This window comes from Triturus cristatus, chromosome 4_1 (genome assembly GCF_964204655.1).
Source record: "Triturus cristatus chromosome 4_1, aTriCri1.1, whole genome shotgun sequence".
Taxonomy (NCBI): domain Eukaryota; kingdom Metazoa; phylum Chordata; class Amphibia; order Caudata; family Salamandridae; genus Triturus; species Triturus cristatus.
The window spans coordinates 878,563,169-878,586,370 of record NC_140585.1 but is presented as its reverse complement, the minus strand read 5'-3'; the positions used below and the strand labels follow the sequence as shown (position 1 = coordinate 878,586,370).

General features: G+C 45.7%; 1 protein-coding gene across 1 annotated transcript in view; it reads right to left on the bottom strand.

Moving 5' to 3' along the window:
• Nucleotides 1-23,202, bottom strand: part of EXOC4 (exocyst complex component 4) — a 1,933,985-nt gene that overhangs the window by 696,458 nt on the left and 1,214,325 nt on the right. The window lies entirely within an intron of this gene.

Below are 23,202 nucleotides of genomic sequence, written 5' to 3'. Positions count from 1 at the left end.
AGTGGTGGAGAGTGCAGTGGTCTAGAGTGAAGTGGCATAGAGTGGTGCAGGTAGAGTGGAATGCAGTGGCACAGAGTGGAACAATGGAGAGTAGAGTGGAACAATGGAGAACAGAGTGGCACAGAGTAGAGTGGCAGAGAGTGCAGTGTTGCAGAGAGTGCAGTGTTGCAGATAGTGCAGTGTTGCAGAGTAGACTGTAGCAGAGTGCAGTAGTGTATAGTAGAGAGGCATAGAGTCCATTGACATGGAGTGCAGTGGCATAGTGGTGCAGATTAGAATGGCATAGATGGCAGTGGTATAGAGTACAGTGGTGCAGAGTAGAATAGAGTGCAGTGACAGAGTACTGTGGTGTAGAGTGCAGTAGCTTACAATGCAGTGGTATAAAATGTAGTAGAGTATAGTGATGCAGAGTGCATTGGTTTGAGTAAAGTGGTGTATTGTGCATTGATGTAGAGTGGAGTGTCACCGAGTGGAGTGGTGTGGAGTGCAGTGGTGCAGATTAGAATGTTTTAGAGTAGAGTACAGTGTTGCACGGTAGAGTACAGTGGCAAAGACTAGAGTGTCGTAGAGTGCAGAGTAGATTAGAGTAGCGTGGAGTGGGGTGGATTGCATTGAGTACACTGGCATAGAGCGAAGTGGTTGAGAATAGAGTGCATCAGCAAGGCTTGCAGTGGTGTATAGCACAGTAGTGTGGGGCAGAGTGCAGTGGAATAGAGTACAGTGGTGTAGAGAGGCGTAGCGAGGTACAGAGTAGAGTGCAGTGACGCAGTGTGGAGAGGAGTCCTGCAGAGTAGACTGCGGTAGTGGGGAGTGGTGCAGAGTAGAGTGGGGTGCAGTAGCAGCTGCTATTGAGCGCAGGTGATGGGATGAGTGGAGCAGTGGGGGAACAAAAATGGACATCCCTGTGTGCTGCTGGGCACTGCTGCCTCTCCTCCGTTGTCTTCGAGCGCAGCAAAATGAAGCACACAGCCTCCCAGAATCCGCAGTCCAATCAGAACGCTGCATTACAGGCGTGTTGTGATTGGTCTGATTGCTGGGGTTTGTTGCTCAGTCAGGGGCTTGGAAGCCGGGCATGTTCCCCACCAGGTTGTGTAATGCAGCCTGGTGGGGAAGATGCAAAGTGCACATGACGGTTTGGCCGTCCCAAGAGGGTCGGCCAAGCAGTCAAACGCACTTAGAGTGTGTGCTTAACACTCCTACCCCTGTCCCTTGCACTGGCCAGCCCAGCCCCACCCGCCCCGCAACCAAGCAAGAAGGAAAACGAAAATGATAATAACATTAGTAATTATCATTCTCGATTTTCCTTTTTACACTGCTTTCAGAGCAGTGGGGCGACACACCTCCGCCATAGCAGAGGTGCCGCTGCGGGTGGAGTGGGGTAAGGTTAAGTATGCATGGTGTGGTAGCGCACTGACCCACAGACAACACATCTTCAACTGAAATGACCGTTACATTTGTACCGACATATAGTTTTACTGATAGAAGTATACAGCGCAAAAACGTCAATGTGAGAAAATGTGATCATCTAGTGTACTGGTTTGTTTTTAATTGTATTGAAATATTTGTTTCCAGCACACTTCAAAATTACCCCAAAAATTGCTTTTCTAATTCTGAAATATCTGCATGGTTCTTTTACGAACATTTACATTTTTTTGTGTGCTAAAAAAAAATTATACAGCCTTCCACAAATACACTCCCAGTAGCCAGCATGATTGTCACGTAAATCCTCTCAGTTTGAAGTCAGCCAAAGAAAAGTAAAGACTTAGCTCCCTGGAAGACAGAGCCTGATATTTTACCTCTTTCTTTAAATGCACAACAAATGTGACAAGATAAAAACCAAGATTCAAAGGCCCGTTCACAGAAATCCAGTACTGGTGAAAGAATTCAGTAAATAGGGTTTGGGCGAGGGAAAGGACAAATTCAAGATGAAAAGTCTGAAACAAATAGAGCTAGGTAACAGAAAGCAAGCAAATATGAGTTACAAACCACATAGCAAATGGTAAGCAATGGGTAGCATGCACTCCCAAGGAAGTTTTCCCGAATGTCCCAAAGATGTCGTTAGCAAACCAGAAAGCTGTGCTGTGCCGTCTGGTAGGCTTCAACCTAAAAACAAGTGTATTCACTTTCCGGGAAGAACCGTCTTTCAAACGGAATGCTGTGTAAAGACATATGTCTGATTATGGTGTGACCCTGAATATCACAACCAAAATATAGATGAAACACAATATTGAGGACAGAATATCGACAATAAAATATCAACAGGTAAGTCGAGGTTTTCTATACCTAATTCCACATACACATAACTACACAGTAAATATATTTTCAAGGTACGTAGATGTGAATTTAGGAATCGTAAATCTATACTTCCCCTACATGCACTGATTCTTCCATATTTTGTCCTTTGATATTCTATCTTTGATATTCTTGTACCACAATATTGTTGGCGTTGATATTCAGTAGTACAATCCCTGATAGGTATTCAATAAAACCTGACATCACTGGCTTTGGAATTTATTGTGTATGATAAATAGCATCTATTCCAAGTTCTTCACTAATAATGGACAATGACAAAGAGATTTTGGTGCTTACTAACCAAAATCTGCATGCACCAGTAATTACCAGGTCTTTTTCCTCTGCCCTTCTCTCCTCGCCGCTCTCTGACAGGGTTTGCCTCGTGAAATTTAATGAGGGTGAAAACTTTATAGCACAAGGTATTTACTGCCTGCGATAAAGTCTGCACATCTCTTAGTTCCTACTCCAGCGAAAACAGAAGTCTGCTAAGGGCAATCAGGGCCATAGTGTGCAGCGCTGTCAATTTTGAAATGCATCTTGTTTCACTGTCACGCGTACTGCCCCAGCTGCTTTGGGATGTTTCTGTAAAATCTGGGGGGAAATTGTATTTTGGCACAAAAATAGTAATATCAGTGGTTTCCACGATGCAAACATGCAGATTTTCCAAAGGTGTTCAGAGTCATAACAAAGTCACAAGCTGAAGCAGGTGGTCACCTCTTGAAGCAATTGCAAGGGGTCCAAATAACCCCAGAATTAGAGCATTTATCACAGCAAAGTTTCCAACGTGCAAGAGCACGAGCTGCCTCATCCTTCTGCTGAGGGGCACGGGCCTTCACCACGTGGTCGAGGATAAACAAGTAAGCATACTTAAAGATTCTGACGCCGGCATTGGCTGATTAAAACGTGCGACCTGAAACCGTCCCTTTGATTGGCTCTTCCCAAGCATTTCATAAAGTTTAACCCTTTGAATACATAACTGGCTGCACATCTTCACTACCCCATACCTATTACAAGGTCCCTTTGAAATCAATAACAAGTATTGATACCTGTATGGAAATAATGACATTTTGAGTGGATTGTTGCCTCTGTCTACACATCGGCAGAAGTAGACAAAAGTGACTCTGCTGGTGTTAAAAGTGTGATGGTTTTTCTTCTGTACTGGCCATGGGATGAGGCATCATCTGCTTTCCTTAGGTCACTCCCAAGCAAGGCCTGGTAGGAGGAATGACCAACAGGCGGCGTAAGCTCTTTCCAGCAGCCCCGCTATGGTTGAAAGCAGCTCAACAGGAATATGAGATCCTCTGCACCGGAAAGACAATGAGAGGTACTTCTAAGGCCTTCGCAGCTCTATGCATTGACAATGTGAGAGCATGCAGCTATGCATGGATAACTGGGGTGATCGGAGAGCACTCAGAGAACCCAGATCCCTCCCAAGTCTTCTTGCTGCATCTCAGATCAATAAATGGTCTTCCAAGGACGGACCTGTGTTGACAGGACAGGGATCAGTGGCCATAGTGTATAACACCTTTTGGATGGACTGAGGTCTTCGGTGGAATCCGATTGAAGTTCAGAGACCGATAGTGTGATGACAACATGTCCCATAGCACCACACTCCTATTCTGTGTCATTCAACAATGTGCTATCAACATTCGGTCACACTATGTTGGGCTAACATTCTGTAATGGTATAGAATGATGTTAGTTTGCTTCACAACATGATCTACTGTTATTCTGTGCAACATAATGACATGCTAGCAGGGCTTTAAGTGGGCCGGGTCTCACCGGGTCTGAGCACCAGCAGTTTTTTAAAGGGGACCTCGAAATGGGTCTCTATCGGGCTCTGTTTAGTGCCCTGGCACAGGTGGTCAGTTTTTTCTGGACTGCAGTGACAGTAGGCACATGATGTGCGCGTGCCCGCCCACACTGCTCATTTCTCACAAGTGGAGAAGTTACGGCATGACTTCATGCCAGGTGAGCGCTGTAGGGGAAGGGAACTCCTTTAAAGAGAGTCATTTTCTCTCTGGATTCCCCTTCTCTTTTAGAAAGTCAGGAGCAGCAACATTGTCGAGGTCTCACCAGGGCTTTAAGTGGAAGCTTTTTCAATGTTATATACAACAAAGCCATAGTTGCTGCTTATTTATCTTATGCAACACCATTGCCAAAGCCAATAGTACTGACTTGTAGGTATGATGTTACTTGTTGTATCACATATCTGGATGCAATGACAGAAAACAGCAAAATACAAGTCGGGCGGCACACTGTGCTAAGCACAGCCTTTTAGCGTAGGTGTTTTAAGCCACGCCCTTAATTACATTGGCCACTCCCCTTTGAGAGACCGCCAGTTTTTTCATCCCACTTAAAGCCCTGCATGCTAGTCTCATATGTTTGACACTATGGCGTACCTTTTAAGATTGTGCTATTAGCACCGTCCTCATTAGAACATAAACACTGAAGGGGGTTATTGGTTGACTGTAAAGGATCAACACTTGCTACACTTGCTACAAACACAGAATTTGTTCACAATTTGCGCATCTTACTTGCAAATTTTGTTGTCCTTTTTCTCCAGAATGCAGATTTTTCTACAAATCTGGGACAAAGGACATTTGATAAACAAGTTACTATGTTTCTTCATCAGTTTACTATAGGCCAAGACTATTCTCAAAGAATTCCAATATTCCAGTTATCAGCACGACAGTTGACGTGACAGTCATCAGTCAGCATGGCTGTTCAGCTGAGCATCTCTTCAATCTGGACCTTGCTCCCAGCTTCCAAAAATGAAAATCTGCCCCTAAATTTCACACTAGGCAAGACCACGAGAACCGCTCATCTGGAGATCTGTCAACGGAAAGGCTCGGGAATCACGGGGATTGGCTGTCAGGATCACTATCTATGGTTTACCTTTGCATTGGTAAATCTCAGGTATCCCGGAAAGAGAAATGTCACCACTGCGACATATGTAAAGCGTGGCACTTTCTGCCGTCAGTCTTTAGCCAGAAGCAATGGAGGTCTTGTGCCTTGCCTTCAAGGGGCTAATCAAGATATCCCTACTGCCAGAGTGATTTCCGTTTTTGTCTGTCACTTTTCACATCACAGCTCAATTAAAATTCTGAAGTGTAACCTTTAGGAAATGGAGCAAAGAGGACCGAAAATAGCGATGAAGCCAGAGGACACAAAAGGGGTATCGGTGCCGTCGCATACAAAGCAGTTGACAAACACAGCCTAACACTAACAGAGGACGTCACAAAACAAAAGCAGCTCAAGAGAATATCTCAATTGACTAGTTCTGTTTTGATAATTTCAGGTTACTTATCAGTACAGATTTGTATGTGAAAGTTCTGCTTCGAAAATGGAGTAATTGCAGACACTAGGACAGTTTCCCTTACATCCTGTGAACAAGAACTCTTGATGGGCGCACATGCAGTGCCGAAGGTAATACGGTACACCCCAAAATAGCATTTTGTGTGCTACTGTTGACAAAGGACACCTTTCACACCCAGTTGTTTGTGAACTAAGTCGAAATAAACTAGTGGCATGTTAAAGTTTTGGCAGAATTCGGAGGCAGAGAATAGACATTGCGTCAGTGAAACTTGGGCTCACCGTGGCAGACTTGGGGGCCACATGCATCATTCAAAATTGTGATCGCAAACGCTGAAATTAGCAGAATTTCAGTGTTTGCGATCGCAATTGGGCTTAGTGATATGTATAAAAGAAAAACTGCCTCGCAAAATAAGGAATCGCAAAATTTGCAATTCCCTATTTTGCGATTGCATTTAAGGAGTCGCAAATTGCTATTCCTTAAATGCAATGTAAGTAGCACAGAAGAAGTGCAATTTGGCCGTAAGGAATCGCAAATTGCCACCAACTTCAAGTTGGTGGTAACTTGCGATTTCTCTGAAAAATGCACTTTTTGGCATTTTTCAAAGTGCCATGTGGCACACATACACGCCCTTAGGGCATGTATGTGTGCCACTTGTGCACACATGCACATTTCAGGGGTGCAACAGGGTGTCCTTTTGACATCCTGGCACCCTTGAAATTGGATTCTCAATTTGCGATTCTCAAATTGAGAATCGCAAATTGAGGATGTCCTCCCATTCATTCCTAGTGCCGGAAAAGCTTAGGATGCTGCTGTTAGTCCCAGCTTGCCCACATTGCCCTTGTTAGTCATAAGCTTCTGGCTTTAAGGCTGAGCCCTGGAGCAAGGGGCAAGCACCTTTTGCTTTCAGAATCTCCAAGAACTTAACTAGTGCATAGAAAGTCATGGCCTTGTCCTTTTTCATAAGACGTGGCACCAGTGGCGTAACAATAGCCCCCGCGGTGCAGCGGAAGGGCAGTTCTGCTCTCCAGCACTGTCCACGGGCAGCAGGCACCTGGTCTGAGAGCTCGGCCGGGGGGCCCCTTCATGTACTTAGCAGGCGGGTCCCCTCAAGCTTCGTTATGCCACTGCATGGCACCGCAGGAATGCATATAGGCCTGGTAGATGCTTCAGCAATATATCGATTTCACTCATCGATGTGCAACAAGTAGCTTGGGGCAAAACAGGTTTTGTGACACAGTAGTCTACGAAAAAAGGTATTGACTCGTCTACACCTTATTCTCCACAAATATCTTGAGTGTTGCATGAGTGCAAGTCCAGAGAATGTACTCCCACTATCCTAGGAACCTGGGTTTATGAAAGAATTGAACATGCTACAGGAAGAAATATTGTGTCAGACTGAAAAAACATAGAGGCAACTGGCACCAGCAAGAAGTAAATGCTTTAAATTTGAGCTATGAGGTGAAAGACCGCAGGCAGCTGTAAGGCACCCACTATGAAAAGAAGGTTAACTTTTCCTGAGTAGTCACTCCTCTTGCTCTTTGTGGAAAGGAAAGTGTAATGTCCTCTAACTCCCCACAAGCAGAAGAAAAGTGGCTAAAGTGGGGTGGCCGAAGGGGCCGAAGCGGACTCCGATCACGTGGTCTGGAATCGCAGTTTCTTTACTCTGATGTGGCATCTGCTTGCTATTCACCCGGTTACTGGAAGGACACAAGGAAAGCTGGTGTTGCTTTAGACCCGATGCAATGGCTTTACTCCATGATTCTAAGCCCCCAAACCTAGGGAACTTTTATGATAAACTGGGTAACCCTTACACTGAGGGCTCAAAATGAATGTACGGTTTTATGCCATCAGTTTGAAAGGCAGCTTGGAATTCAGAGTTCAAAATACCTCAATAAAACCCGGTAATCAATGTCTTAAAACCAGCCCACTCAGCTTGTTAAAGGGAACTGAATACTGCCTATGGCTGATAAATGCATGTAGAGCAGCACACCGCTGAGGCACCGACAGCATCAAGATGTCTGGAACACAACCGGAAGTATTAAATCAACAATCCTTCCTAGCTTGTAAAACCCCCACTCCTTCAATTAAGAGTCATCTATAAACAGCTGAAATCCAATATATATCTGTTTACTCTTGAGGAAAGATTCATTTCCCAGTGACAGATCTTCAAGTAACTTTTGCTTTGTCACCGTCAGGGTCTTGTTCGTGCTCTTAAAACTAAATGAATTAACTTACAAGTGTGTAATGTTGATCCACTGCTGCACGCACGAGGTCGTGTAGTTCCTACTAATTCGTAGGACCTGCGCATTGTTCCAACATAAACTAAGGGCTTGGTGTCAAGACTGATTCCGGACACCCCGCAGAATATGTTGGCCTATAGACCAGCTAGCTCATAGTGCAACCATAAGCCCCTCTAACCTATCAGGGGGCAAATGGTTTTCTGGCAACCACTGAACATGACAACCCTAATCCCTCAGGGATCGTGGAAAGAGTACAGAACCTTTCGCTCAGTCACTCGTGCTCAATTATACCCAGAGAAATATACAGAGAGTACACAGTGGGACGTTTACAATAATATTTATTGAACCAACGTTATTCTTGCATAAAATACACGTGCTGCAATGATTAGTAGACAAAAGCAGAAAAACGTGATTACAAGCACCAACAGCATAAATAGTACAAATAGTTCTACTGTGATCCTAACAATGTATTTATGCAGGCATATAAACAAGGCAGTAATCTAGCGTACTCCTACTATGAGAACCCTACTCTAAGTGTGCCTAGAGTGTGTGTAGGTGTAGAGCCAAGAATACCCTCCAAAGGATGATCCAACCCCATTACCTGATTGGAGAGAGTGAAGGACCCTGTCTTGGTCATGTTATGTTATGTTATGTTAGGGATTTGTAGCGCGCACAGCTACTCAACAGAGTGTCCTGGTGTGAGCCCAAGAGTCAAAGGGAACCAAAGCGTAGAAGAACTAAAACAGGCTAATTGAACAAGAAAGTTTTGAGCTTTTTTCTAAACTGAGAAGGATTCTTAAGATTACGCAGATCCAGTGGTAGGGAATTCGAGTAAGTTGCTGCAAGGTAGGACAAGGAGCTGCCACCCTTACGTTTCAAATGGAACCTGGGAACAGATGCTAGAAGCATATTCGAGGAACGAAGACACCTGCCGGGGGTGTAGAACAAAAACGTTTCCTGAGATAGGCAGGGCCATATTCGTATAGTGCAGCATGAGCAATGGTCACAGCTTTGAACATTATCCTAGCTTTAACTGGCAGCCAGTGTAATTACGCAAATGTTGCCTAACACTGGAGCGCTTAAGAAGATCCAGTAGAAGACGAGCGGCAGCATTTTGAACAACCTGTAATTTGTCCAAAAGGTAACACGGCAGACCGACGTAAAGTGCATTCGCATAGTCTATGCGAGAGGTAACCAAAGCACGGATAACCGTTTCTTTAGCAGAGAGAGGCAATAATGGCAAGAATCTGCGGAGGAGTTTTAAAATACCAAAGCAGGTGCCAGTGAGTTTGCCAATCTGGTTACCAAAGTTGAGTTTCTCATCAAACCAGATGCCAAGATTTTTCACAGGATGGCCAGAAGGAGAAAGACAGGGGGATTCAGTCGGCCAGAAATTATGTCAAAACAATGGGGGAAACTCCCCAAAGAAAAAAATCTCTGTTTTGTCTGCGTTACATTTTAACTGAACCGACACAAGCCAGCTAAATACCGCAGACAGGCAAGCCTTGACATGAGATGTGGCGGGCTCGTGTTTCTTCCAGGTAAACAAAAGTTGTGTATCATCGGCATAGGCAACCACTTTGGCACCCAGGTCCTCAGCCAGCTGAATAAGAGGGGTCATATAGAGATTAAATAGCAAAGGACTAAGAATAGACCCCTGTCAGCAGAGCTTGAGGTGTAGACACAAAAGGGGGATCCAAACTTGTTGAGTTCTGTTTTCCAAGAAGGATTTTAACCACTCCCTAGCTGTACCGATGATGCCCAACTTCTGTAGACGGGCAAGGAGAATTGAATGAGGGACAGTATCAAAAGCGGCCGAGAGGTCCAGCAGGACCAAGACAGCCCTGCCCCTAGCATCCAAAGTCTCACGGATAGCCTCCGCTACTTCCACAAGGGCAGACTCAGTGTTGTATGTGGCCCTGAAACCAGATTGGGCAGGGTGGAGAAGGCCTTGCTGTTCAATGAAGGATGTGAGCTGCTTGTTAACCATTTTTTCACAAACTTTAGTAACAGCAGGAAGCAGAGAGATGGGGCGATAACTGGAAGGAAAATGGGGATCCAGCGAAGGTTTTTTTATGAGAGGGACAAGCAGCGCATGTTTCCAGTCAGTAGGAACGAGAGCAAGTGAAAGTGATGTATTAATCAACTGATTCAAAAATGGATTGACAACAGCAGCAGCTGTAGCCATAAGTTTTGCCGGGCAAGGATCATGAGGGGAGCCCGATTTGAGGCAAGATAAGGCAGCCAAGGAGTCCGGCAGAGATACAAATTCAAATGCAGAAAAGGTAACACAGGTAGTGGAGCCAGATAGATAATCAGGGGACAGCTGAAAAGGCTGATTATCAGAGTTTTGAAAATGAGATTGCAATGCCCTGACCATATTTATACAAAAATTGGAAAGTTCTTCACACCATTTGAGAGAAGGGGTGTGGGCCGTGTTCATTGCATTGGGAGAAATGAAACTTTTTACAATGCTAAACAACTCTTTAACATTATTACTAGACTGGGCAATACGGTCAGTGTAGTAGGACCGCTTGGCCAATCTAATGGCGGCATATTAGGCCTTTTGGGCCATTTTCAATTTGGTCTTGGCCTCAGAGCCATAATCTTGTCTCCATTTTCTTTCCAGCCTTTTACAATGCTGCTTCAGAATTTTGAGCTGGGGCGAGAACCATGGTTTAGGCAGTGGGGCATTGTGGTATCTGGGTTTGACTTGTGGAGTAAGATCGATCACCACCTTCTCAATCCAACTATTAAAATGGGCAAGAACAAGATCAGCGGGGAGCGACGGCGGACATTCTGCTAAAGCTAGAGAGAATGCCGCAGGCTCTATTTTAGGGGGTACCCTTAACCAGCCATTAAAGCGAGGCCTGAGAGAAGGATGACCTTTAGAAATCTGCCAGGAAAAAGGCATCAAATAATGGTCAGACCAACTGACTGGTAGAGGGGGAGACAGTATCAGGGGCAAACTAGAGCAAATTACATCTAGCGTGTGACCACCGCAGTGAGTCGGGTCAGACACATATTGTTGGAGTGAAGACGATTGTATCACAACTAGAAAGTCATGTGTGTCACTCCCATTGATGTTATCGATGTGGATGTTACAGTCACCAAGAAGAAGAAAGTGTGAATATCGCAAGGCCCTGGGCATGGTCCAGTCGGCAAGCAGTTTGGGAAAGGGACCAGCAGGTCCAGGGGTACGATATAGCAGTATCCCACCCAAGCAGTAGTGAGAGGAAATTTTGATGCAAAAGTCGAGGACTTCAATGTCAGAGGAACCAGTCAGGTCACTGCATTGACATTCCCACCCTTCCCTCACAATCAGGGCAACACCCCTGCCCCGCCCCACTTTGCGGTCGGCTCTAAATATCTTAAACCCATTAGGGATAGCTATTTCCACAACTGGATTAGAGGAAGGGCTAAACCAGGTTTCAGTAACAAAGAGCAGGTCCAAAGACTCATCGATAAGCAGATCAAAAAAATTCTGATAATGCTTAGGAATGGAACGGGCATTGATCAGCACAGCCTTAATACCACGTAGCCCAATCCTACCCTCTGACTCACCTATAGAAGCAGGGGGGAGCCGAGGGAATTCAAGTCCACACTTATCACATGTGTACTTATTGTCCACCGCAGCATCCATTCTCCTGCATTCCCCACAACTATTAAGGTCATGAACTGGACATCACTCCCGAGATGTCAGACCTCTGCATGGTGATTTCTCAGCATGCAACGACCCTCGGTGTCAGCGGAAGGGCCTCCTCTACCAATCTATCGGGATGCTCATCTTTTATAACAAGCAGCCTTGCGATGAGCGCATACATTAGTGATGATATGGCGATGTAGACAGCTCAGTCACCCCGTGGATGAAGATAGTTATGACATATGTACATAGTGCATAACGAGACCTTGAACCTGATGTTCAGAGTGTTGTGATAATGCTGCGCGAAGCTAGATGGGAAAATAAGTTTTGTTTCAGAGAAACTAATCCAATATTGTCGTGCATGCAAATATGTGCAAAAGGTCACAGCTGAAAATGTTGTGAGAAAAATGTAAGAAAAAAGCTGCTCGCTACATGGGCCTAATTTGGGAATATAACAACACTAGATATCCCATATCGATGAGCTGGTTATTGTCTAGTAACGTACATGCAGCTTATCACATGGACCAAAACATTGTTACATTTCTTTCCTAAACTACATCCCTTCCTGTCTTTATACTGTATGAAGGGAGAAATTACATTGATTCACAGATGTACAGGTATAACACATTTCCATCTTTCCACCATTAACGCTACTTGAGTGTTTTTCTAGACAGCATAAAATATTATAATGTACATGGACTTTTACGTTTTAGAGAGTCAGGTTCTGAATATATTTTGTATGCATTACGGCTGTAAATTCTTCTAATAAACAGGGAGGCTAAAGTAATTATTGAAAACTCATAAGCAGCGATGTAAACTTAATTACCTTGTCCTCTTTTTTAAAAAAGATTCTATTGACTTGTGCAAAGTAATATACAAGTATTGACTGGACGTTCTGCAAGCTGGCAGTGGCGTGATGTGTAGCTGGGAAAAACAAGCTCAGGGCTGTTCAGAGAGCTGATATCCGGCTCTGCTCCAAACACCTCAAAGCAAAAGCAATCAAATGCTGCACTTTACCTGGGAGTGCCCCCGTGATCTTGTACCGGTGGAAGCAACCTTCTCAATAAGCACGGCTGCTCCCCAAGGAGACCAAGAGAAATAACCAAACCTAGGCCCCTAGCACTGCATTCTTTTCTCATAATATTCTCTGATTTGGGCCTAGAGGAAAGGAACACCTCACAATACAAGGCAGGAATGTAGAGTGGCTAAGTGAACTAGCATCTCGAAAAGAACGAGGCATATCTTGAAACTTCAAATACAGTTTTATCTTTAGATATGTGAGCAGACGTTTGAGTCGTTATGTACAGCAGCACTTTAAAGACTAAGGTGTCTGTAAGACATTACACAGTGGCCAGCTTGTCCATTAGTAGAGTTGAAGCTATGGCTTCTGCAACAGTGGTGAAGGACCGCTTGCCACGTTCAAAGATGCTTTCTTTGTCGAACGGGAATCTTGTTAGTACACCAGCTCTGCAAAACTGTTTTATTCAAATAAAATAAATTCCCAAAGCAAGAATTTGTTTCTCAAAAACAAACAAAAAACCCCAATGAACCTGGTGTGCTGGGAGGTTTCTGGGGTAAAAGGGGGTAGGAGCACACTGTCATCACGTCTCAGCATCATTACCTCTGGGCATCTTGGTCGATGTAGTGCATCATTTTAAGTTCAGTACTATGTTCGTAGTAATAATAGGCTAATGCCTTAATTTGTTATCGCGTATCCCTAGACACGTGTTTCTGGATTCCTCCGTCATCAGTAGGGAAAAGGTCGTAGGCTGCTGTGAGTAGGGGTCACTGTGCATTCTTCCTACCCAAAACAGCATGCACTGCATGGCAGTGCCGTGTACGCATAACGCACAATGGCAGTTTTAGGTAGGGAAAACAAGTGGTCGCCTCACCTTAAATCTGCTTATCTCTTGCTGCAAAAAACATCATTTTATAAGCTCATTCTGTGTGCATTTTATATGGCTTGCCATATCTTTACTGCTGCTGAGCTAAACCTTATTCAATTTTATCAGTTGTCACAGCTACATAACCTTACGGATGGAGTTCGCTCACATGAGCCGAAGTTACTGCAGCCAGAAACACATCTTCAGAGTTAGGAGAACTTGTGAAAAACTGGTTCAATGGAAGTGCACATGAGGAAAGTAAGAACCAAATTGAGGTCCCACTGAGGCATCACAAAACGTTTGGGGGAAACATTTGTATTAAACCATTGAGAAACCTAATCACAACAAGTTAATTGAACAGGCAAACACAAAAAGGCTGTAAAGGCTGACAAATAACCTTCACCGGTGCCTACTGCAAGTTGTTGCTGGGCCAGAGACAAAACAAACAACAAGACATCTAAAGGTTTTGCTTGTAAGGTGTCTGGTGAGGATTACTGATCATCTACAGAACTCTTGGCAGGAGAGGAGGCTGCAGACAGGTGTTCAGGAGACTTGTGCTACGTTGTATCTGGAATGTGTCCTGAGAGCGAGATTTCTTTGAAAGTTCAGCACACAAATGTTTTGACATTGCATGTTCTTGACAGTGGCACAAAGATGTAGCCAGGGATCTACCCATTACTGGTAGATTTCCTGTGCCACTTTGGGATGTAATCGGCACGTGTGATTCGCCAGGCACGAAGGCTGAGTTCATCTGCCCTGCCATTCGAAGATTCTGCCAGGTGGTTCACGACCAGGGAAATACCCGGTTGCTCCAACCAACTCCAGAGGCGTGGAGCCTCCTGGCACAGGACCTAAGACCTCTCCCGCCCTTCTTGTTGCAGTACCACATGGTAGTGGTATTGCCCATGAGAACCAAACCAACCTCCCTTTGATGGACAGTAGGAAAGCTTTCACCGTCAGGCAAATGGCCCGTAACTCCAATAGGCTGCTATAGAGTAATGTCTCCACAGTGAATAGAATCCTCTGATCTCCATCTCTCCCATATAACATCTCCAAACATGCAGGGATGCATCCATCAGCACCGTCAGTTCTGGTGAAGCAGGGAGAGGGGCCTGCTGCTGGTTAAACCGCAGCAGAACAACCCCCACAGCTGGCCTTGAAGTCTCCTTTGAAACATGGATGGAATGCTGGGACTTCAGGTACCATTGCAGAGTAGGCATATAGCTAACAAGCAGGACACCAAGTGGCCCAGAAGCCTCGGACGCACTCTGAAGGAGACCTAGAACTGAAGATGAAATATCAGGCTCATAGCCCGCTGTACTATCCAGGATGGCTCAAATGAAACTGAGCCTCTGTAAAGGAGCTAGGTGACTAAAAAATGTTGATAGTGAACCCCAACAATGTCAAGAGGTTCTCTGTTGTCTGGAGGTGGTCTATGACTGACTGTGGCAAGCCCTCCTTTAACAGCCAATATTTGAGGAAGGGGAAAACTAAGATCACTTTTGTGAACACCCAAGGGCCACTGGTGAGGCCAAACGGGAGTACAGTAAACTGAAAATACTCATGGCCCACTTTGAACTGCAAGCAGTGTCTGCTGGACTACAGGATGAACACATGAAAGTAGGCATCCTACAGGTTCAAACACACCATTCAGTTGCCTGGATCAGGGGCAGACAGAACCTGGGCCAGCATGTGCATCTTTAATATGTCCATCAGCAAGATGGAATTCAAAGAGTGGAAATCCTAAATAGGACGAAGGCCTCCGTTCTTCTTCAGCATGAAGAAATAACCGGAATAACAACCATTTTCTAAATCCAGGGCCAGGATGCTTTCTATGGCCCGTTTACTCAAAAATGCAAACATTTCTTGAAGCAAAATGAAAATGTGTTCCTATGAAAGACACTTTATGGTAGATGGAAGATGCAGTGAGTCGAAAAAGAATGGCAGGGCGTTGCCTTGTTTAAAAATCTGAAGGGCCCAAACGTCAGATGGGATATTTTGCCATCCTTGGAGGAAATGTCTGATCCTGCCTTCCACCAGGTGATCATGTGTCATCTAGGGCATACCAAAGCGGTCTGGAAGCTTATGCCAGACAGTCGCGGAACTGGGAAGTTTGATGCCCCTGTTGGCCTGGATGTTGTCTGTTTGATCCCTGCCCCTGTCCCTGAAAGGATGCCTTCTGCAGGGATGGTGGCCTTTGCGTTGCGGTTATGCCAACCCTTTAGAGTAACTTCAAAGGGGGAAACATTGTTGAGGGTACTCTCTTGCAGGGGTAGAGAGGCATAAGGAATGCACCATGGTCCGGCTTTCCTTGAAGCGTTGCAGCGCTGAATCAGCTTTCTCACCAAACAGGCAAGGACCATCGAATAGCATGTCCATCAAAGAGTCGTGCAAGTCCCCAGAGAAGCCCAAGGATCTCCTCCAAGCATAACGTCTAAGCACCATGCTAGTGCTGATTGCCCTGCCCAAGCAGTTGATGTTGTTGAATGCTGAATGGATGATATACTCGGTCATATCCTGACCATCCTGAATGGACTGAGCTAGACTGGCCGAAAGTCCTTGGGGACTGCTGGCATAGCTCACCAACCATGCCCCATTAAGCATGGGAATATCCTCTCCGCAAACATCTGGCATTGACTGACTAGAAACCTAAACTGGCAGAGGAAATCATGAGTTTACCAAATATTACAATTTGTTTAGACTCCCTGTCTAAGAGAGTCATAGGTAAAGAATTGGGCTTCACCCCACTGGCGGTAGCCTGAACCACAAAACTTCATGGAGTAGGGTGCTGTATTAAGAAGTTAGGGTCGCCCTGCACTAGGCTGTGGTGCCTAGCTACCTGCGAACAAGGCTTAGACCAGGTGCCCAATAGGGTGTCCATTAAGACTTAATTGAAAGATAATAGAGGCTTACACGAGGCCTGCAAAACCTTTGTCAATACATTATTTTGGTCTTCCGTAGTTGGTAGCTGCAAGTTCAAAATCTCCAATGCCTGCTTCATCACCACAGCAAAGGAAGCACACTCTTCTGTTGCTGTCCCAGGAGGAGAACACAGCCAAGTGTCTGGGGGAAATGTCCAAACAGCAGCCCTCCTGCAAGTCTAAGTTCAGGGAGTCATCATCTTCTCCATTGTTATCTCCAGAAACTTCCTGACTCTGATCAGATTCAGAACTGGAAAGTTTTTGGAGCACAGTTTTGAGGGAAAGGCATGGTTCTCTCTGAGTCAGAGTGAATTGGAGTGCATCAGTATGGCTTCAGGACGCTACCTCTGTCAAGGTCAATACAGATTTGGCTTGGAGTCAGAGAGGACAGTAGGAACCGAGTTGCACTCTGTCACCGGTGGAACAAGCATCTATATCACAGAGACCGGCGTAGATTTTTGTGCCAGACTGGAAGTTGGCTCCAGCGTTAAAGTCAAACCCGAGGAGGGTTATGAGGCACAGATGGTGCCTAGGGCGGATCTGCCGGCAGTAACCGGACTGGAGGCCAGGGGTTAATTTATGAAAAAAAAGTACCGGGGCTCTTGTCAGGAAGTAGCTTCCACCTTCACCTATTATCTCTGCCTATAACAGAACTAACCAAAACCATAAAAGTGGGGAGATGATGTGGCATAAGGGCTAGAGCTGCTAACTTTGGCACTGGGGAGCCAGGTTCGAGCCTCAGTGTAGGCTTGACATCTTGTGATTCTGGGCAAATCATTTCAGCGCTCCGTCCATCATCTTCTTGTCTTTGCTTTGTTCGCCCTAAGTTGGCAGGGTATGCCCAGACGTGGGTCCCTTGCTCACTTTGCCACTGGATTCAAGCTAGCCTGGTTGATGAGGGGTGTACCCCGAAACCGGTCCCAGGATGCTTGTTTCCGGTCTAGGGAGGACCTGGCCTGGCAGTTCGGGCTGGACTGTTCCCATAAGGAACAGGGTCAAGACTGATTTGAATATAGCTGGGTCCAAACTGGTGTGATGAAGTGAGCTAAAGAACGATGATAGATTCAACCCAGATCTGAGACTGGGGGAGAGTGTCTGAAACGTTTCAGCACTCCGTCCATCATCTCCTTATGTTTGCTCAAATCATTTAATCTCCCTGGACTTACAAAAATTGAAAAATGAACGTGTCCTTAACTGGTGCGCATGAGAAGCGAGTATGTGTTCGCGTTATAAAGCCCGGTGTTGATGATTAAGTGCTGGTGCTGACCACCGGAAACCACCAGCTCAAATTAAGCACTGCTGGAGGCCTCCCAGATCCTTGATGTCCAAAGGCACACTAGAGGGAGACAGAAAAGTGCTGAAGATTCGCAACATGGCCTTTCTAATGGACTCGGTCAGTTGCGATTTTGAAAACTGGAGCCAAATCAGCTATGGAATCGGCAACTGGGAACAAGTCCAAGTGGGATCCTAATGTCACTACGTCTTCTCTGGCTGAGTGTGGAGGGACTGAGATGAATCCCGCTTGGCCTTCTTGTGCTTCCACTTTGACGCACTGCAAGAATTGGACTCGACGAGGACCTGTCATGGGAAGGGCCTGAAAGCGAGAATGGGTCCAAGCCCTCGACTTCGAGCAGGACATTCAAGACTTTCTTTTGTGTTTGGAGACATACAGCTTCGCCTTCCAGGATTGCTTTTGGATTCATAAGGGCACACTCCTTACAGGACTTGGAGTCATGACCCGAACCCACACATTAGAGGCACACCTTATGAGGATCTGTAATAGACATCGGTTTGTGACTTAAACCCTGTAGTTTTAGGAGGGGACACAGTTTCATTGCACACTGGGGAATAAAATTGTAAGAAAAAAGCTCGACAACTGACAAGAAAGAAGCTGGGAGCCAGCATCAGATCAGCGTACAAAGGTGCAGAAAGAAAGGACTGACAAATCGACATGCAGAGATGACACTTACCACGGCTGCACTGTCATTTCCTGGGTGGAAGTAAGTCAGCATGGAGCCGCATGGCGCCACCTACTGGTGCAGGGGAGCAATGCTGGTTAAATCTTCCAGACCCTAGCCTGGCGCCTGGGGATATTTCAAAGGTGAGGAATCTGAGGTCAGAAGTATCTAACAGAAAATTATCCCACATAGTGGTGTAAACATTTTTTGTAAAAAGGATGGAACACCTCACCAACACCAGATGGCGTGCTTCATAGAGGTTACTCGTTTGTCAGCACCATCATGGTGCAGATGGATTCACCCATTGCTCTTTGATGTATTTTGCAGGTCTGTTTGAAAATCACTGGAGGCACTGTGTTAGCACTTAAAATGACATTATGGTGGGTGAAGATTGGCATGTTCATTGATAATCCTTTAATCCTATCATATGCAAGATTTAAAAAGAAGGGGTGGTGGGAGAAAATTGGTAATGATTATGTCACTTTTCTTACATACCTATCTAGGTCGACATGTTTTAGGCCGAACCAAGGCATTTAAAAGCTTCAAGTGATTAAGACATAAGGATTCTCACAGCCTAGCTTAGTTTACTTTCTAATGTAAGGGGCTGTACGGTACAATTCACACACAAAGGGATTCAACTTACTTAGAAGTCAGAACTCTGTCTGTGCATCATTCTACCAATTCAAAACTACTTATTAAGTGTAGGTTCAATGCAGGGGTTTAGTCATCAAGGGAGCAGCAGTTGCACCAGGGACCAGGGGTATTATGAGCCCTCTGCTTTACAATTAGGGTTGTATTTTGCTAACCATTGGTTAGCGGCATGGTTTCCTTGCACGCATTAGGACAATAAGTTGCCCTGCTAAGCCAATGATTTAATGGCTAATCATATTGAAACCTATCTGTTTTGCAGTACATTTTAGCAACCATCAACAGATGGCAACATTTTTATCTCGGACCCAACCTACTTAAGCAGGTGAGTGCAAGAAAATCCCACTTGGTGATGAAAAACAAGCAAACTAGAAAACTGACGGCATGGGGACAGAGAAGTGCCCGAGATTAATCAATTTACTTTTTGTAGGAACATTATATAAAAATAAAAAAACTAGTAAGATGTCCGAGCGGACAAAGAAATCCAATACTCAGGTCACATTTTAAATCCCATTCATACTACTGACCCTTTCATCTGTCCGATCTCATGAAATAGTGGCCATTCAGTGGATTCGTGACTCAGCTGAATGGCCATTAGTTTCTCGACATAAGCGTCTAGAGATGATTCCCTTAATAAAGTGTGCAAAATAATTCTGGTCATTATGTTATTATTATTGGAAATGCAACTAAAAACTAATCAAAGAAGAGCAATACAGATACTTCATAAACGCACTTTGGTGCTTTGAAGTGCAGTGCACGTCATCTTGTAATTACTACTGAGTGCTAGCTTGTAGGTGGGAGTATGGGTTGAACAGTGCAGTATTCTTCAGTTAGGGGTCCCAGTCCTCCACAGGGCAAGGCAGGCCGAGTCCAGTTCCCTGAAGAGTGCAGCGTGTATCTCAGCGTGCTGTCTACAAACACCAGGAGCACCTACACTTGATCTAGCTCTTAATAGCTTCCTACAGTGTTAAGGTAGACATAAGCCAAGTTGTATATTCTCCTACCCCTTCCTGTCATGCCTGTCCTGGCTGGTGCAAGGGAAGATGGGTTGAGCTGGGTCTCCGACTGTCAGCAGAAAAGGGGACTGTTATGTCCCACTTCGCAGCGCGCAAAGACCTTACCCGCCTTTGCATCTGTAGGAAGTATGCTCTATGGAACTATGGGCACAGTTGAAAGGGGTTGTATGTGAGTAGATACATATCATTCGGGATGTTTACTGTTTGGGGGAACCCCCAAACAGCCCCATACTTTTTTCTTTTAGGTGGAACCTACACTTTTCAAAGCTATAGATCACACACACACATATGCCTACAAAAAACACTTGCCTCAAGGTGCCCCTGAACCCTAAAAAACCCTTACCTCTCTGAACCGCTACCCTCTCCGGAACCCTAAGCACCCTTTACCTCTGCCCTACCCCTGCAAGCCCCTTACCTCTACCCGTGGCTGAAACTTAAAACACCTATCAGTAACCCTTAAAACCCCAACCCCTTGTTTTAAACATTAAAAATGGAATGTAAAAAAAACGTACCTGCATTTTAGAGTGCTGTGTTATACACAGGTCAAAATGTCCTGTTTGGTACTTACCTGCTTTGTTCTGTCCTGTGTTGTAATGTCCAGAATAGCAAAAACCGCGTGGTAAACGTTACATACCCAGGCTGCACTTCCTTGGAGTGCAACGCCCTGCGCTTGAGGCCAGCTGACATCTTTAGAGTTTCCTCAGAGTCCTAAAGGGGATCGCTGTATGGCTGTGGAAGCCCGGGAGCTTCTCAGGTTGGACTGCCGCCTGTATTGTCACTACTTGCGTGGGTCGATCTTACTGAACCCCATTGATTTTCTCTGTCACCTACCAGTGGACCAATTCTGAACTCAATGTGTCAAATAATAAACAGGGTTGTGGCCTTTTTACCCCAAGCCTTTTGCTGAGTCACCGTCTACATTGCTAGTGATATAAGTGCACTGTGTTGTGGAGCAGGAGTCGTATTTCAGGCCCAGATGTGGCACCTGAAGAACCGGGTGAAACAATTTCACCCCATCTCACCCCAATGGTAATTGATGGACAATTAATAAGTTTTCAGCCCATCCAGACTAGGCTCAGGGCGTGCATGCCTATGGGGCTATGGCCTGGCTTGTGAGTGAGGTACACCCTCCCCAAAGCATGGCTGCAGCTAGACACCCAACATGCAGATATCCACCCAGAGAGGTAAAGAGACTTCATATTACAGGATACCATTTCACCCCGTCACAACCCTATGGCAATTGCTGGACAATTCATAAATTCTCAGCCCATCCACACTAGGCTTAGGACGTGCATGCCTATGAGGAGATGGTACTATGGCCTGGGTGGTGAGTGAGGTACACCCGCCCCAAAGCATGGCTGCAGCCAGACACCCAACATGCAGATATCCACCCAGAGAGGTAAAGAGACTTCATATTACAGGATACCATTTCACCCCGTCACACCCCAATGGTAATTGCTGGACAATTCATAAGTTTTCAGCCCATCCAGACTAGGCTCAGGGCGTGCATGCCTATGGGGCTATGGCCTGGCTTGTGAGTGAGGTACACCCTCCCCAAAGCATGGCTGCAGCTAGACACCCAACATACAGATATCCACCCAGAGAGGTAAAGAGACTTCATATTACAGGATACCATTTCACCCCGTCACAACCCTATGGCAATTGCTGGACAATTCATAAATTCTCAGCCCATCCACACTAGGCTTAGGACGTGCATGCCTATGAGGAGATGGTACTATGGCCTGGGTGGTGAGTGAGGTACACCCGCCCCAAAGCATGGCTGCAGCCAGACACCCAACATGCAGATATCCACCCAGAAAGGTAAAGAGACTTCATATTACAGGATACCATTTCACCCCGTCACACCCCTATGGTAGTTGCTGGACAATTAATACATTCTCAGCCCATCCAGACTAGGCTTAGGGCGTGCATGCCTATGAGGAGATGGGGCTATGGCCTGGGTGGTGAGTGAGGTACACCCGCCCCAAATCACGGCTGTAGCCAGACACCCAACATGCAGATATCCACCCAGAGAGGTAGAGACTTCATATTACAGGATACCATTTCACCCCGTCACACCCCTATGGTAGTTGCTGGACAATTCATAAATTCTCAGCCCATCCAGACTAGGCTTAGGGCGTGCATGCCTATGAGGAGATGGGGCTATGGCCTGGGTGGTGAGTGAGGTACACCCGCCCCAAATCACGGCTGTAGCCAGACACCCAACATGCAGATATCCACCCAGAGAGGTAAAGAGACTTCATATTACAGGATACCATTTCACCCCGTCACACCCCTATGGTAATTGCTGGACAATTCATAAATTCTCAGCCCATCCAGACTAGGCTTAGGGCGTGCATGCCTATGAGGAGATGGGGCTATGGCCTGGGTGGTGAGTGAGGTACACCCACCCCAAATCACGGCTGTAGCCAGACACCCAACATGCAGAGATCCACCCAGAGAGGTAAAGAGACTTCATATTACAGGATACCATTTCACCCCGTCACACCCCTATGGTAATTGCTGGACAATTCATAAGTTCTCAGCCCATCCAGACTAGGCTTAGGGCGTGCATGCCTATGGGGCTATGGCCTGGCTTGTGAGTGAGGTACACCCTCCCCAAATCACGACTGTAGCCAGACACCCAACATGCAGATATCCACCCAGAGAGGTAAAGAGACTTCATATTACAGGATACCATTTCACCCCGTCACACCCCTATGGTAATTGCTGGACAATTCATAAGTTCTCAGCCCATCCAGACTAGGCTTAGGGCGTGTATGCCTATGAGGAGATGGGGCTATGGCCTGGCTCGCGAATGAGGTTCACCCGCCCCAAAGCATGGCTGCAGCCAGACACCCAGCGTGCAGATATCCACCCAGAGCCTTCATATTACAGGATCCACCTCACATAGTCAGAGTCAGATGCGCCCTGTTAAAATCCCCCCACAATGCATTTGGCCTGTAAAGTGTTTCTAAGTAAACTGAGCTGTGCAGAAGAGTGATTTTGCTGTGGAAGACGTGGAAAGCTACGCTGAGAAGTACATTGCTCTTCCGACTGTGCTAACAATGAAGTTAATGATGCTGAACATTTAATTTATCCGCTATCAATGATGCCGCTATTACAAATGAGTCATCGCCCTCCTCGAATAAATGGCTCACAGGCTGTTTGTTTATTATTTCGGAGCATCATTTCTTGCTTGATGATGAAGTGCAAGCTTGTGGTCAACGTTGCAGCAAACTACCCTAAGAGCCAGCCTCCGAACCGAGGAATCAATTTAGGT